Source organism: Arachis stenosperma, chromosome 10, assembly GCF_014773155.1.
Source record: "Arachis stenosperma cultivar V10309 chromosome 10, arast.V10309.gnm1.PFL2, whole genome shotgun sequence".
Classification (NCBI taxonomy): domain Eukaryota; kingdom Viridiplantae; phylum Streptophyta; class Magnoliopsida; order Fabales; family Fabaceae; genus Arachis; species Arachis stenosperma.
This window is the reverse complement of record NC_080386.1, coordinates 98,345,196-98,360,282: the sequence shown is the minus strand read 5'-3', so window position 1 is coordinate 98,360,282 and position 15,087 is coordinate 98,345,196. Positions and strand designations below refer to the sequence as shown.

Sequence of the window (15,087 nt, the reverse complement as noted above, 5' to 3'; positions counted from 1 at the left end):
TTTATTTACTAACACTTCTCTTCACCTCTCTTCATCTCAAATCACTACCTCTATCCTTACCCATTCTTCTTCACTCTTCTTCCCTTCCTTCTTCTACTAACAACAAGGATCCTCTTTACTGTGACATAGAGGCTTCCTCTTTATTTTCTTGTTCTCTTCTTCCCTATATGAGCAGGAACAAGGAAAAAGACACTCTTGTTGAAGCTGATCCAGAACCTGAAAGGACTCTGAAGAGAAAACTAAGAGAAGCTAAATTACAACAATCCGAGACAACCTTTCTGAAATTTTCGAACAAGAGAAGGAGATGGCAGCCGAACCCAACAACAATAATGCAAGGAGGATGCTTGGTGACTTCACTAAACCAACGTCCAAGTTTGATGGAAGAAGCATCTCCATTCCTGCCATTGGAGCAAACAATTTTGAGCTGAAACCTCAATTAGTTGCTTTAATGCAACAGAACTGCCAGTTTCATGGACTTTCATCTGAAGATCCTTACCAGTTTTTAACTGAGTTCTTGCAGATTTGTGATATTGTTAAGACGAATGGAGTAGATCCTGAAGTCTACAGACTCATGCTTTTCCCTTTTGCTGTAAGAGACAGAGCTAGAACATGGTTGGACTCACAACCTAAAGATAGCCTGGACTCCTGGGATAAGCTGGTCACGGCCTTCTTGGATAAATTCTTTCCTCCTCAAAAGCTGAGCAAGCTTAGAGTGGATGTCCAGACCTTCAAGCAAAAAGATGGTGAATCCCTCTATGAAGCTTGGGAAAGATACAAGCAGATGACCAAAAAGTGTCCTTCTGACATGTTTTCAGAATGGACCATATTAGATATATTCTTTTATGGTCTATCTGAGTTTTCCAAGATGTCATTGGACCATTCCGCAGGTGGATCCATTCACCTAAAGAAAACGCCTGAAGAGGCTCAAGAACTTATTGACATGGTTGTAAATAACCAATTCATGTACACTTCTGAGAGGAATTCCGTGAATAGTGGGACGCCTCAGAGGAAGGGAGTTCTTGAAATTGATACTCTGAATGCCATATTGGCTCAGAACAAAGTGTTGACTCAGCAAGTCAATATGATCTCTCAAAGTCTGAATGGATGGCAAAATGCATCCAACAGTACTAAAGAGGCAGCTTCTGAAGAAACTTATGATCCTGAGAACCCTGCAATGGCAGAGGTTAATTACATGGGTGAACCTTATGGAAACACCTATAACTCATCATGGAGAAATCATCCAAATTTCTCATGGAAGGATCAACAAAAACCTCAACAAGGCTTTAATAATGGTGGAAGAAATAGGCTCAGTAATAACAAGCCTTTTCCATCATCTTCTCAGCAACAGATAGAAAATTCTGAATAGAGCCCCTCTAATTTAGCAAACTTAGTCTCTGATTTGTCAAAATCCACTTTAAGTTTCATGAGTGAAACAAGATCCTCCATTAGAAATCTGGAGGCATAAGTGGGTCAGCTGAGTAAGAAAGTCATTGAAACTCCTCCCAGTATTCTCCCAAGCAATACAGAAGAGACTCCAAAAGGAGAGTGCAAGGCCATTGATGTGATCAATATGGCCGAATGCACAAGGGAGGAGAAGGACGAAAATCCTAGTGAGGAAGACCTCTTGGGACGTCTTTCAAATAAGAAGGAGTTCCCCATTGAGGACCTAAAGGAATCTGAGGCTCATATAGAGACCATAGAGATTCCACTAAATCTCCTTCTGCCATTCATGAGCTCTGAAGGCTATTCTTCCTCAGAAGAGGATGAAGATGTAACTGGAGAGCAAGTTGCTCAATATCTAGGAGCTATCATGAAGTTGAATACCAAGTTGTTTGGTAATGAGACTTGGGAAGGTGAACCCCCCTTGCTCATTAGTGAACTAGATACATGGATTTAGAAAACTTTACCTCAAAAGAGACAAGATCCTGGTAAATTCTTAATACCCTATACCATAGGCACCATGACCTTTAACAAGGCTCTGTGTGACCTGGGGTCAGGCATAAACCTTATGCCACTCTCTGTAATGGAGAAACTGGGGATCATTGAGGTACAGCCTGCATTATTCTCACTGCAATTGGCAGACAAGTCAGTAAGACAAGCTTATGGATTAGTAGAGGACGTGTTAGTAAAGGTTGAAGGCCTTTACATCCCTGCTGATTTCATAATCTTAGACACTAGGAAGGAAGAAGATGAATGCATCATCCTTGGAAGACCCTTCCTAGCCACAGCAGAAGCTGTGATTGATGTTAGCAGAGGAGAATTAGTCCTTCAATTGAATGGGGACTACCTTGTGTTTAAAGCTCAAGGACCTTCCTCTGCAACCATGGAGAGGAAGCATGAAAAGCTTCTCTCAGTACAGAGTCAAAAAGAGCCCCCACAGTCAAACTCTAAGTGTGGTGTTGGGAGGCCACAACCAAACTCTAAGTTTGGTGTTGAGAAGCCCCCTCATTCAAACTCTAAGTTTGGTGTTGGGAGGCCCTCATCATGCTCTGAATATCTGTGAGGCTCCATGAGAGCCCACTGTCAAGCTAATGACACTAAAGAAGCGCTTGTTGGGAGGTAACCCAATTTTTATATATCTAATTTTAATTTTATTTTATTGTTATTTTGTGTTTTATTAGATTCATGATCATGTGGAGTCACGAAAAAAAATACTAAAATTAAAAACAGAATCAAAAAATAGCAGAAGAAAAATCACACCCTGGAGGAAGGACTTACTAGCGTTTAAACGCCAGTAAGGTGCATCTGGCTGGCGTTCAACGTCGGAACAGAGCATGTTTCTGGCGCTGAACGCCAGAAACAAGCAACATTCTGGCGTTTGAACGCCAGGAATGTGCCTTGAGGAAAGCTGGCGCTGAACGCCAGTAACAAGCATGGAACTGACGTTCAACGCCAGAAACATGTTACACATGGGCGTTGAACGCCCAGAGTGTGCATCACCTCGGCGTTTAAACGCCAGAATGGTGTGCAAAGGCATTTTACATGCCTAATTGGTGCAGGGATGTAAATCTTTGACACCTCAGGATCTGTGGACCCCACAGGATCACCTCAGGATTTGTGGACCCCACAGGATCCCCACCTAACATATTCTCCCCTCTTCTCCACATTCATTCTCTCTTTCCAATGAACACACTTCCCAACAACTTCAATCTCTCTTCCCAATTACCCCCCTCACCACTCACATCCATCCACTCTCCCCCATAAACCCCACCCACCTTCAAAATTCAAAAATCTTTTCCCACCCAAACCCACCCTAAATGACCGAAACTACACCCACTCCCCTCCCTATATATACCCTTCCATTCTACTTCATTTTCACACAACACAAACCCCCTCTTCTACACCTTGGCCGAAACACCTTCCCTCACTCTCCTCTATATTTTCTTCTTCTTCTTCTTCTCTTCTTTCTTCTCTTGCTCGAGGGCGAGCAATATTTTAAGTTTGGTGTGGTAAAAGCATAAGCTTTTTGTTTTTCCATTACCATCAACGACACCTAAGGCCAGAGAATCCTCTAGAAAAGGAAAAGGGAAGACAAAAGCTTCCACCTCCGAGTCATGGGAGATGGAAAGATTCATCTCCAAAAGCCATCAAGACCACTTCTATGATGTTGTGGCAAAGAAGAAGGTGATCCCTGAGGTCCCTTTCAAACTCAAAAAAAATGAGTATCCGGAGATCCGACATGAAATCCGAAGAAGAGGTTGGAAAGTCCTAACCAACCCCATGCAACAAGTCGGAATCTTAATGGTTCAAGAGTTCTATGCCAATGCATGGATCACTAGGAACCATGATCAAAGTGTGAATTTGAGTCCAAAGAATTATCTCACAATGGTTCGGGGGAAATACTTAGATTTTAGTCCGGAAAATGTGAGGTTGGCATTCCACTTGCCCATGATGCAAGGAGATGAACGCCCCTGCACTAGAAGGGTCAACTTTAATCAAAGGTTGGACCAAGTCCTTATGGACATATGTGTGGAAGGAGCTCAATGGAAAAGAGACTCCAAAGGTAAGCCGGTTCAACTAAGAAGACTGGACCTCAAGCCTGTGGCTAGAGGATGGTTAGAGTTCATTCAACGCTCCATCATCCCCACTAGCAACTGATCTGAAGTTACTGTGGATCGGGCCATCATGATTCATAGCATCATGATTGGAGAGGAAGTAGAAGTTCATGAAGTCATCTCCCATGAATTCTACAAAATAGCCGAAAAGCCCTCCACCATGGCAAGGCTAGCTTTTCCTCATCTTATTTGCCATCTATGTTACTCAGCTGGAGTTATCATAGAAGGAGACATCCTCATTGAAGAGGATAAGCCCATCACCAAGAAGAGGATGGAGCAAGCAAGAGAGACCCTCCACGGATCTCAAGAGATGCATGAGGAAGCTCATCATCAAGAAATCCCTGAGATGTCTCAAGGGATGCACTTTCCTCCCAACAACTATTGGGAACAACTCAACACTTCCCTAGAAGATTTGAGCCACAATGTGGAAGAATTAAGGGTGGAACATCAAGAGCACTCCATCATTCTCCATGAAATAAGAGAAGATCAAAGAGCAATGAGGGAGGAGCAACAAAGGCAAGGAAGGGACATAGAGGAGCTTAAGGACATTGTTGGTCCTTCAAGAAGAAGACGCCACTAAGGTGGATTCATTCCTTGTTCTTATTTTTCTGCTGTTCGGATTTTATATTATATGTTTATCTATGTTTTGTGTCTCTACTTCATGATCATTAGTGTTTAGTAACTATGTCTTAAAGTTATGAATAATTCCATTAATCCTTCACCTTTCTTAAATGAAAAATGTTTTTAATTCAAAAGAACAAGAAGTACATGAATTTCGAATTTATCCTTGAATTTAGTTTAATTATATTGATGTGGTGACAATACTTTTTGTTTTCTGAATGAATGCTTAAACAGTGCATATTTTTTATCTTGTTGTTTATGAATGTTAAAACTGTTGGCTCTTGAAAGAATGATGAACAAAGAGAAATGTTATTGATGATCTTAAAAATCATAAAATTGATTCTTGAAGCAAGAAAAAGCAGTGAATAGCAAAAGCTTGCGAAAAAAAATAGAAAAAAAAAGCAAGCAGAAAAAGCCAATAGCCCTTAAAACCAAAAGACAAGGGTAAAAAGGATCCAAGGCTTTGAGCATCAATGGATAGGAAGGCCCAAGGAAATAAAATCCAGGCCTAAGCGGCTAAACCAAGTTGTCCCTAACCATGTGCTTGTGTCATGAAGGCCCAAGTGAAAAGCTTGAAACCGAGTGGTTAAAGTCGTGATCCAAAGCAAAAAGAGTGTGCTTAAGAGCTCTGGACACCTCTAACTGGGGACTCTAGCAAAGCTGAGTCACAATCTGAAAAGGTTCACCCAGTCATGTGTATGTGGCATTTATGTATCCGGTGGTAATACTGGAAAACAAAATGCTTAGGGCCACGGCCAAGACTCATAAAAGTAGCTGTGTTCAAGAATCAACATACTTAACTAGGAGAATCAATAACACTATCTAAAATTCTAAGTTCCTAGAGAAGCCAATCATTCTGAACTTCAAAGGAAAAAGTGAGATGCCAAAACTATTCAGAAGCAAAAAGCTACAAGTCCCGCTCATCTAATTGAAATTAATATTCATTGATATTTTGGAATTTATAGTATATTCTCTTCTTTTTATCCTACTTGATTTTCAGTTGCTTGGGGACAAGCAACAATTTAAGTTTGGTGTTGTGATGAGCGGATAATTTATACGCTTTTTGGCATTATTTTTAGGTAGTTTTTAGTAAGTTCAAGCTACTTTTAGGGATGTTTTCATTAGTTTTTATGTTAAATTCACATTTCTGGACTTTACTATGAGTTTGTGTGTTTTTCTATGATTTCAGGTAATTTCTGGCTGAAATTGAGAGACTTGAGCAAAACTCTGATAGGAGGCTGACAAAGGACTGCTGATGCTGTTGGAATCTGACCTCCCTGTACTCGAAATAAATTTTCTGGAGCTACAAAACTCCAAATGGCGTGCTCTCAACGGCGTTGGAAATTAGACATTCAGAGCTTTCCAGCAATATATAATAGTTTATACTTTCTTCGGGAATTGACGACGTAAACTGGCGCTCAACGCCAGTTCCATGTTGCTGTCTGGAGTAAAACGCTAGAAACACGTCACGACCCGGAGTTGAACGCCCAAAACACGTTACAACTTGGTGTTCAACTCCAAAAGAAGCCTCAGCTCGTGGATAGATCAAGCTCAGCCCAAACACACACCAAGTGGGCCCCGGAAGTGGATTTATGTATCAATTACTTACTCATGTAAACCCTATTAGCTAGTCTAGTATAAATAGGATAATTTACTATTGTATTAGACATATTTGATCTCAGTTTTATTTTATTCTTCATCTGAGGAGACTATTGATCACGTTTTGGGGGCTGGCAATTCGTCCATGCCTGAACCTCTCACTTATGTATTTTCAACGGTGGAGTTTCTACACACCATAGATTAAGGGTGTGGAGCTCTGCTGTACCTCAAGTTTCAATGCAATTACTATTATTTTCTATCCAATTCGAATTATTCCTATTCTAAGATATTCGTTGCACTTCAACTTGATGAATGTGATGATCCGTGACACTCATCATCATTCTCACTTATGAACGCGCATGATTGACAACCACTTCCGTTCTACCTTAGACCGGGCGCATATCTCTTGGATTTCTTAATCAGAATCTTCGTGGTATAAGCTAGAATTGATGGCGACATTCATGAGAATCCGGAAAGTCTAAACCTTGTCTATGGTATTTCGAGTAGGATTCTGGGATTGAATGACTGTGACGAGCTTCAAACTTCTGAAGGCTGGGCGTTAGTGACAGACGCAAAAGAATCAAGGGATTCTACTCCAACCTGATTGAGAACCGACAGATGATTAGCCGTGCTGTGACAGAGCATTTGGACCTTTTTCACTGAGAGGATGGGATGTAGCCATTGACAACGGTGATGCCCTACATACAGCTTGCCATAGAAGGGAGTGATAAAATTGGATAAAAGCAGTAGGAAAGCAGAGATTCAAGAGGAGCACAGCATCTCCATACGCCTATCTGAAATCCCCATCATTGGATTACATGAGTAACTTTATCTTTATTTTATGTTTATTATTTATTATTAATTTTTGAAAATCCATAATCAATTATTATCCGTCTGACTGAGATTTACAAGATGACCATAGCTTGCTTCATACCAAAAATCTCTGTGGAATCGACCCTTACTCACGTAAGGTTTATTACATGGACGACCCAGTACACTTGCTAGTTAGTTGAACGGAGTTGTGTCCACACATAGCAAAGAGCCATTATAATTATTCTATACAACAACAAAGAATACAACATTGATGATCACAATTTCGTCCACCACCCTACATCCCACATGCTAAGCCCAATACCCTAAATCCTAAACCCTAAACCATAAACCATAAACCCTAAACCCTACATCCCATATGCTAAGCCCAAAACCATAAACCATAAACCATAAACCCTAAACCCTAAACCCTAAACCCTAAACCCTACACCCTAAACCCTAAACCATAAACCCTAAACACTAAACCCCAAACCATAGACCGTAAACACTAATCCATCAACCCTAAACCCTAAACCCTAAACCCTAACCCATAAGCCTTAAACCTTAAACCATAAATCCTAAACCCTAAACCCTAAACCCTATACCCTAAATCATAAACCCTAAACCCTAAACCATACATCCCATATGCTAATCCCAATACCCTAAATCCTAAACCCTAAACCCTAAACCATAAACCATAAACCCTAAACCCTAAATCCTAAACCCTACATCCCATATGCTAAACCCTCAACCTAAACCCTAAACCCTAAACCTTAAATCATAAATCCTAAACCATAAACCCTAAACCTGAAATCATAAACCGTAGACGCTAAACCCAAAACCCAAAACCCTAAATCCTAAACCCTAAACCCTAAACCATCAACCCTAATCAATCAGCAAAAAATCCTAAACCCTAAACCACAAACCCTAAACCATAAACCACAAACCTTAAACTCTAATGTAGAATAACATAAAGTATCATAAAATACATTTTTTATAATTGGACATTTTTGAAAAACCATATTTATTTATTGTTTAACAGCTAACAAACAAATCTCTATGTTAACATTATTAACATTATTATTATTTAGTATTAACATTTATGCCTCACATTATTATAAGAGAGAGAGGAAACCACGCCACATTTCTTGAGACCACCTGCCTACCTTCGTCCTGGCCAGTTGGTATTATTATTATTATTATTATTATTATTATTATTATTATTATTATTATTATTATTAGAGTCAACTTTTTTTTCCGTGGTTTGTAAATTAAAATTTATTTGTCTTATTTTTTTCATTCGTTCATTGACTAAGCCCGTTAACATTATTCGGATTATACAACCCCACCCATCAATTCCCATATCCTCATCTTATAATGCTTAAAACCCAGGTGAGCCGAAGGAGCAACAGTAGTGGAAGAACACAGCGCGAAGGAGGACGAAGAGCAAAGATATGGTTGCTGTACGGTCGGACCTCATCTGGACCGGGTGCGGGGACTGGGTTAGGACTTGGGCGAATCACTTCTGTTGTGTTGGTTCGGGGCGAACGGCTGGCCCAGAACCGCATCCGAAAAAAAATATAAAAGGCTTTCCATGGTATTGTTGCAGGACTCTCCCATAGTCCTATGTTCGTAAAATTGAGAATAAATCGAATTTATTGTTACCTAATATCTCGATATTCCTTGAAAAATGATGTTTCATATTTTTTTGTATTTAATGGGCATTTACGTTTTCCAATGTGAATTGAGTAACTGCGCAAGACTACCCGCAAAACAAGACGGTCAGACCCATCATGATGCCCATCGCTACGCGCCCGTCAACTATACAATACAGCAAATGTGAGAAAGTGTATACTATACGCTTCCATTAAATGCTTACTCGATTGCCATTGTTGTTGATAGTCTAACTCATGACATTGAAAGAAAAAAAACAACAAAGGAAGGAAACAAAAAGCAACTTCGAATATGGAAAATCATTTCGGGATTCGTTGGCTGAGATGGGTGAGCAGGTCTTTCCAGATGATCTTTTGATGGAGATTTTCACTCGAACAGACCCAAAGACGGCGGCGAGATACAGAACCGCAAGTACAACCTGGCGTGTCCGACTGTCTTCCAACAGATTTAGGAGAGATAACACGCGGGCAAACATCGGGAAACACCGTAAGGTGTTGCTCCAGATTAGTGACCCAGAGACGTATGGTTCGACCGAAGGATTTTGTATTGTGGACTGTGTAGACAGAGGAAGAGTAGCCGTGCCAATGCCAGAACAACTGGGTCCCCGTGGATGGTGGACTGTTATCGGCTCCGATTGCGGTGTGATCTGCATCCAGTATAGCACGACTGGTCCTGGTTTGAGACTCCTGTTATGGAACCCGCTGCTGCGAGTCGCTCGGCAACTGGATGATCCGGCCAACAAACTACTTAAATAAGCCGTCATCGGATACGCATTTGGATACCGGGCGAGAACTGACAATTACTGCGTTGTCCATATGTCAAAGAGGCACGTCCTAGACAGGTTTTTGCACTATAACGTTTTCAACTCTGCAGAGGGAAACTGGAAACACGCATACATAAAGGATCAGCGTCTCAGTCACCTCGATAAGGGCTCAGCGTTCCACTTAGGTAAGGCCGTGTGGGTCAACTAGGGCGGACGTGGTTTGTTGATTGCAACGCATGTGGTCGTGTTGGATGCAGACACCTTTCTTCTGAGCAAGATAAGGATAAACCGTAGCTCAATTCAGCAAGTGCAGGTGCTGCGTGTACTCGACGGCATCTCACACCTGGTCGGCTATGAACGATCCTCACACGGAGGACTGTCGACCATATGGTGCAAGATTGACTTGGAATTGATGTGCGTGGATCCATTCATCAAGCTAGGAGTTGCCGGTCAGTATGGCATTCCATGGAATCCGGTGACGATCATGGGTGATCGTATGATCACAGTGCGCGAAAACAATCGCAAACGGGCAAGAGGTGCTAACGGAGGTTTTCTGACAGAGATTTCGTTGGTTCAGATTAATTTAGTTAGCCGACACAGATTCACCGCATTCAATGGCGAGTGGCCGAGTGATATCCACATTCAGCGCGTGATAAATGTGGGGGTGGGTTGTCTACTTCCATGATGGAGCGGCCGCTTGTGTGATTCGGTTGCATATGCGATAAGTAGGCTGTAACTGCGTAAATCCGTCGCGAGAACGTATGGACCAAGTGTAATCGTTGTTTGTATTCCGGTTGTGTTTAAATTATGCTTTTCAAATGGATTGATGTGTATCCTGGTTTAATATACTTAGTAGAATGAATATGCGAAATGAAAATTTATCTAATTAGATTGAAAACACAGTACCAGTGCAATCAAATCAACGCTACAACGAAGGCTAAACAAATCCTTTGAATTAGTTATTTTTTCCAGTCGTGAACACCCAAAAAAAATTACAAATAAAAATTCTCAATAAGCGATCTTGATCGGTAAAAAAACCAACAAAATAATCACGGATATCAGCACGGTGATCAAAACACCTCGCCTCCTCGTTGTCGCGACACTCGCAAGCATGTTGTCTTCCATGGCCGTAGAGGCTGAAACGGCGGCCTCCAGATCTACCCTTGTTTCATGCAAACTCTATTGCAAAGAACGCAGCTCGTCTAGGAGTTCCTATGTTGTCTTCTTCAACTCTGTGTTCTCGATTCTAATGCCCTCGTAAGTTTCCAGCAACCTGCGAATGACATCAGAATAACGAGTCGGGGGCTCTGGATCGTACCACTAAAAGAACGAGCATTTCCTGCTGGTTCCGTACCCAGAACATCCATAAAACCTTCTGCCCGGATAGTCACATTTCCAAGTGATTCTGATTGGCGACCTCATGCCACAGTGACATCGAAGCGTCGGTGCATCGACAGAGGACGAGCTTATGGAAGAGGATCCCTACATTGTGTGTTCAATAGTTCACGGGGAGAGTAAAGGAGTGGCTTTTGAAATAGCAGTGCGCAACGAGGGTTCATATTCACCTCTTTGCTAATGGCATCATGTCCTCGCATCCCAACGGCCTTCTTGTTAACTGACATCTGTGACGCCAACTTGGCACAGAACGGTCGATTATAACCTCCAACCCCGGGCCGGATGCATCTTACCCCATGTAGTTGTTAGCTGACGATCTAAACCATCAACATTAAATATGTGCCCCGTTGTCTCTGCTTGTTATAATCTTTCTCTATGAAAAATTTCGAAAAAAATAATTCATATGTAATTATGTATATATCTTGTAAGAACCGGTTGCATCCGGGTCGGTGGGGAGATTGGGTTGGTATGCGGGATGGGTTCTTTCTGTTGTTTTTAACTGTGTCGGACTGCTTGCCCAAATAAACGTTTAAAAAATATAAAAAATGCTTTCCATGGCCGTTGTTGCGGGACTCTTCCCAATGCAATCGCCGTAGGTTGCTTGAAACTGGAATAAAACGAATTTATTGTCAAGTAATCTCTTGTTATTCCTTGTTAAACGATATTAATTAATATGTTGTTTTATATATTTCTGTATTTAAGGGGCATTTACGTTTTTTGATATGACGTGAGTGACACACCCATCATGATGCACAACTGCGCGTCTGAGCGCTACACTCTAACAAAACTGAGGAAGTTTATAGCAAAACTGACCTCATGCAATGGCAGGTCACCTTTTGCTATCTTAGGAAGCACTTTGCAAAGGCTTGAATATTGGAGGCACCCGTGGTTGCCTAACCGGTGCAATTCTAAACGCATGTGATGCATCCTGCCTGGATGGAGCTGACCATCTTCATACTCCAAGAAAGGTGTTTACAGACCCAACTTTTTGACCAGGCAACAGCTAGCCTAGTCAAATCTCTTCACAAATCAAACCATCGCAAAACACAACCATCTCCACGCACAACCAATGCGGACCAACTCATCGGACGCCGACGACCGATTCTGCAACCAACAATGGCAGATAATGGGACACCCGCTGTATCCAACAACGTCAACGACAACACGGCCCAGATACAGTTGTGGTGCATCGGCTGTTATTTATTTATTTATTTATTTATTTATTTATTTTGGTAGTTATGATTATGCTGCTCTCGATTCTTCTGAATTAGTTGTATACCCCAACGTACTAACAAGCGCCCAATGCTAGGAGGACCAGATAACACCGGGCCCAAACGATAACACTTCAAACGACACGTTGCTGGAAATAATGAGAGAGGTGCTCGAGAACACAAATGTTGGTAACACCCGTCTCACTTTCCGCTCTAACTGAATCGGTAAATCCAACCATCTGACAGATCTGTTACGATTTTCAATAGAAGAGCACGCAACGCCGAATGGACAGAGTCGAAGCGGAAATGATGACGATTCCGTTGTTGGTGGGCGGTCTCAGAGAGCCTGTCACCCAGGCACTAAAGGGACCTGCGGATAAAGTCAACGCAACGTCTGATGGAAACCGGATTGAGAAACAGAGACAACCTGTCGTCGATAGGGTACACATGCACAACCCGATGTCACGCCCTCCATTCCCAACCGTAGACAGTTGAAGCTTCCAGGAATGATGAGGAAGAGACTTCATCAGTCATCGACAATAAGCAGCGACGGAGACGTCAAAATGTCTGTTTACAATGAAGATGACGATCCGAAACGGGCCATGTACCCAAAGATGTGCAGGTCAAATACGCACGGCGTCAAAAATGTGCCGAAGGGTGGCCTGGCTACAAACTTCTTTAATCGATTCACGGAAAAGGTATACGGGGGTAACCGAGGGACTATATCGCCCCAACGGAGCAACAATACAGACAACCTGACAGGATGCAATGGACTGCAGCCAACGCAAAACAGAAAAGGCATTTTTCCCTTTAACACGATGACGTCATCCGACGAGAGCTCATCGAAGCCTGAAAGCAGCCACGGACGGACAGCCGACACCTATAAGCAGATTCCACGACGACCCCGTCAAACCTGACCAAGAAGGGAACAAACACCACCAACGCACCCATTTCTCAGCACGTGATGAACATCTGTAAGTACGTCTACGACCATGATTCCAACCCAACGTGAGTATTCTATCTGAACATCAACGGCTGAATATGCCGTGCGGCGTCATTAGTGCCGGAAGGCAGTTAAATTACCCTAGCGGGTGTAACATCTTCCATTTGTTGACCGCAGGGAGATCGTTGTACGCTCCATTTTGAAGAACTGAAGATTGATGGTTTAGAAGTTATAGTAAACTCTCGTTGTAAGTATAGTTACTAAACCAAGGAATCAACCTTTCTTACAAACGTTTTGGTTGTCACAAGTAACAAACCCTTTTAAAATTGATAACCGAGTATTCAAACCTCGGGTCGTCTTCTCAAGGAATTGCAAGGAGGTATGTTCTTATTATTGGTCACGGGTTTTGTAAATTGGGGTTTTGAAAGTGGGGAACAAGTAAATTAAATGACAAATAAGAAAATAAATAATTAACTATAAAATAAACTCTTGGCAAGATACGAAAATTCGGAAGTCTTATCCCAGTTACTCCTATGAGAATGGAAGTTAATCCCACTTAGTTAACCTTTGCGTAAGCAAGGGAAAGTCAAGTGAACCAATTGGTTAGATTTTCCAAGTCCTAGCCAACTCCTAAGGAAAGACTAGAGTTAGTGGAATTCCAGTTAATTAGCTGACATAACAATCAATCATGAATAGTTGATAACTTAAGAGCTTCTAGTTAATCAATTAAAGCCAATAATATAAAAAGCTAAATTAAAATCATAAATATCTGGAATACCTCAAATAACATACATTCAAACCAGTCAAATCTAACATGGAAAATATTCATAAGCCAATTGGGCAACATAAATCAAACATAAATAAAAGCATTAAAGTATCTTAAGATAGAAGAGAAGTCAAAATAAAGGAATATTGAACCTGATATGAAGATGAGATAAATCCTAATTTCTAAAAATCCTAATCCTAAATTAAATTCTAATCCTAATCCTAATCCTAAGAGAGAAGAGAGAGCATCTCTCACTAAAAACTACATCTAAAACTATGAAAAGTGAATTCTGAAAGCATGAATATGAATGAATGCATTCTCCCACTTTATAGCCTCTAATCTGTGTTCTCTGGGCCGAAAACTGGGTCAGAAACAGCCCAGAAATTGCTATTTACGAATTTAGCTACGCTGGTTTTTCGTCACTGCGATGTGTCCGCGTGGATCACGCATTCGCATTGCCTAGCGGTATGGCCACTATGGCAAATTATATATCAAATCGAAGCTCCGGACGTTAGCTTTCCAACGCAATTGGAACCGCATCATTTGGACCTCTGTAGCTCATGTTATGATCGTTTTAGTGCGAGAGGGTCAGGTTGACAACTTTTCAATTCCTTCAACTTCTTGTATTCCTTCCACTTTTGCATGCTTCATTTTCATCCTCTAAGCCATTCCTGCCCTGTAATTCCTGAAATCACTTAACACACATATCAAGGCATCTAATGGTAATAAGAGAGGATTAGATAAAAGAAAATAAAAGCCAAAGAAGCATGTTTTCAATCATAGCACAAAATCGGGAAGGAGAATGTAAAACCATGCAAATCATATGAATAAGTGGGTAAAGAGTTGATAAAAACCACTCAATTGAGCACAAGATAAACCATAAAATAGTGGTTTATCATACGCATCGGATCGCAACATGCAACTCGTTCTGACATGGGATGCCTGTTAGACGGACGGCAACCAACCCCAAAGGCACGTAGCAATCCATCGTACCCTCTTCGAATAAATGGATTTATTTCCGCTGACCCGGGTTTATTATTTCCATGCGAAGTCTGATTTTTTTTTTGTCGGATATGACTTGCAGATAATGGAGATGATCACGATCATGGTTGCATCGGAGGGAGAAACCGATGGAGATCATCCTCGATCAGTGTGGTGCTTGCATCCGAATTTTGCGGTACGGCCAAAACAAACTTCCGTAGTTTATTTTAATGCATAACTATGATTTAACGTTCTCTGTTTTAACACGA

The 15,087-nt window shown here is 41.4% G+C and overlaps 1 non-coding gene across 1 annotated transcript; it reads right to left on the bottom strand.

Moving 5' to 3' along the window:
* Positions 1–703: 703 nt before the first annotated feature.
* On the bottom strand, positions 704–807 carry LOC130959288 (small nucleolar RNA R71). The gene has a single exon (XR_009078380.1). It is a non-coding gene; the product is annotated as a small nucleolar RNA R71 (small nucleolar RNA).
* Positions 808–15,087: the final 14,280 nt, after the last annotated feature.